We start from the raw sequence: 2,819 nt of genomic DNA, 5'->3' as shown, positions 1-2,819 counted from the left end.
TTTCTTTCTTTCTTTCTTTCTTTCTTTCTTTCTTTCTTTCTTTCTTTTCTTTCTTTCTTTTCTTTCTTTCTTTCTTTCTCCCTCTCTCCCTCCCTTCCTCCCTTCCTCCCTTCTTCCTTTATATATGTACTGCTGAAGCAAGCACTATAATCCTGGCAATCTAACCAGTACTTATAAAGTAGTTTTATGGGAAAAAGAGTTCTTATGAAATGAGAATGTGGCAACATTGCAGACATATCTGTTTCTTGCTTTAATCTCTTCAAATCCAATATGAAGAGGAATGGGCTTTTTCTCTGAATATTTCTGCCTCCCAAACCACATCCTTTTCCTTCCCTCACCCCCACACCCCCTGATCCCTTAGAAAAGATCCCTTCGTGTGAAGCAGAGACCTGGACGTGAATCCTAGTTGTGTCCCATAATAACTATATAAACCCTGAGTTGTTAAACCTCCCTGAGCCTGTTTCCCCATTTGTAATTTTTACATACCACTAAGTCACAGGAATGTTGTGAAGATTAAATAAAATAATATGTATGGAAGAGCTGAAGAGATGAAGAGCTGAAAATAATATGTATGGAAAAATGTAGCCAGTGAGAAACATCTTCAACCATCTGGTTTTCTGGGGGATGATTTGCTCCACCCTTTTGGGTATCATCCAAGCCAGGACATCTTCAAGAGTGGAAAAGGGAGCTTCAGGACAACAACACACATAAACTGGGACTGTCCCAAGCAAACCAGGATGTGTGATCAATCTCTATAGAGAGAATTTTCAGATGGCAAGTGCCTGTGCCTAATTGCACACATTATTGTGGATAGGGATGATTGCATTCTATGAATGAGAATACCATTTATTGCCCACATACAAGCTGAACTTCTACCACTTCTCTCTTATTTTCAAACTCTTTGTATAGCTTGTATTTCCCCAAATGTGCTACATGGACAAAAGGTGGCACATGAGACTATTTCAAGTGGTATACAGCAAGCATTATTTTTTTTTAAACTGTCTTCTGATTTCTGGTCCCAGTCCTTTCTACTTTTTTTAAAACAGATCTATAATTTTGGCAGTATAATTTTTTTTAATAAGTCTGTTTAGACCAACATTTGAATTGATTTAAAGAAAATGATTAAGTAAATCAAAGTAAAATGAGATTATAGTTATAGGAAGGTTTACCTGGAATGACTAACAGGTGGGAGGCCCTGCTTGTTTGGATGCAGCCAGTAGAACGAAAGAACAAGCTACTCAGTATTTGGATAAACAGTATTATAATATACCACCTTTCATTCCAGGACAAGTGCTTTGTAAGAGTTGGAGTTAAGATAAATACCCAGTTGTGACGCAGATAAGGAGAACAGAAATGGAGCAATTGCAGTTGAAGATTAGCCTTGGATACATTTTCTGGTAAGTCTTCAGCTTCCCCACCATTTTTATACATTATTAATGTAAACTATGCATGAAGAACTGAAACACTTGGCAAAATTTAATACATACACTGATTTAAACTTTGTAGGGACATTTTACTCATATTTGCTTTTTGAGAGATATGATTTAGGATGGAAACTTAGTTTGTCTTGTCTTGAGAATTCTAGGAATAAAGACTCCTCGAACTGTTTGGATAGCTCATTTAATTCCCTGGTAATCAAAAAGGTCTTTCTGATTTCTGGTCCCAGTCCTTTCTACTTTAATTGCAGTCTCCAAAGAAACAGAAACATTGGGAAGGTGTTGCCATTCTACCTCTCAATATTTGTTACAGAGACCACTGAAAGCAGTGGACTTTCTAATCCTCACCTTTGTTTCTTCTCTGTTTTCTTTTTGTTTGTGATTTTCTCATCAGGAATGAATGCTTCTTATTCTTTCTGTTTGTTTGCTTAAAATAGAGACAATTTAGATAACATACCAAGACACTTGAGTATGAATGATTAGCGGTCAGCCCTTAGCAATTATACTTTTGCTAAAACACATCAAAATATTTGATAGATGGTCATTCACAGATATCAGTGTGCACTTGAGTTTAGGGTTTATAAAGGTTTACAAGTATTTATGTATGATTTTGTGTGTATTTTCAGAGTTTTTTTTTCTTGTGGAACTTTGAAAAATGAAGAGAATTAAGTTGTTTCTAAAAAGCCAAAGCAGCCTGCCATCTCTTTTTCTTTTCTGGGCTACGGTCCAATTTGCACAGCAGTTGCAAAGAAAAAGCAAACGCATCACTAGATTCAGCGAGAAATATTGTAACAGTATGTAATCTCTGTCAAGATAAAATTGCTTTGTGATTTACATTACAATAAATCCTGACCTTTAAGTGCTGCAGACTAAGCTAATCTGTGAAGTACTTTATTCCAACACTGAATCAGCGAGTGAAGCTCAACCAAATTGACTGTATTTGTCCCACCGTGGTGTGGTTAAAGAGCCTATATATATCGAAGCAGATTACAGAGCATTGTTCTATGTGTACTATAATAAGTAGAATAATTGAAATATTCAATCTGTTTCATCCTTGTGAAATAATAGAATTATTTTAACCTCCCTTCTGTTTGCCTATTATGGGAATTACAAGTAGCTTCATTTAAATATCATTAGGGCCTGATTTAGATCGATGAGAACAAGGAAATTCAGAATTAAGGCTAAAATACCACATGACATTTCAACCTTAATTCACTTCTTATGGCTGTTAATTATTTTCTTTTTCTTTCTCTTTTTTTGGTAAAATAGTTAAGACATTGTGTTGAATTTATTAGTACTAGCTTTGAATTTTTTGCTTTTTGACTCCCCAAGTCAAGTGCTAGGTTTATCAATCATTGGAGAATAGAATTTTCTCAGACATGG

General features: G+C 35.4%; 1 protein-coding gene across 1 annotated transcript in view; it reads left to right on the top strand.

Annotated features, from left to right (window-relative positions):
- CETN3 (centrin 3) overlaps nt 1–2,486 on the top strand; it is a 60,550-nt gene extending 58,064 nt beyond the window's left edge. The window contains exon 7 of the transcript XR_004681003.1: nt 1,286–2,486. The gene's annotated coding sequence lies outside the window, so the exon portion shown is untranslated. The remainder of the gene's footprint in view (nt 1–1,285) is intronic.
- Nucleotides 2,487–2,819: the final 333 nt, after the last annotated feature.

The sequence above is a fragment of the Mirounga leonina genome, unplaced genomic scaffold, assembly GCF_011800145.1.
Source record: "Mirounga leonina isolate KUSES-001 unplaced genomic scaffold, KU_Mleo_1.0 Mir_168, whole genome shotgun sequence".
NCBI lineage: Eukaryota > Metazoa > Chordata > Mammalia > Carnivora > Phocidae > Mirounga > Mirounga leonina.
This window is presented reverse-complemented; position numbering and strand designations above follow the sequence as displayed.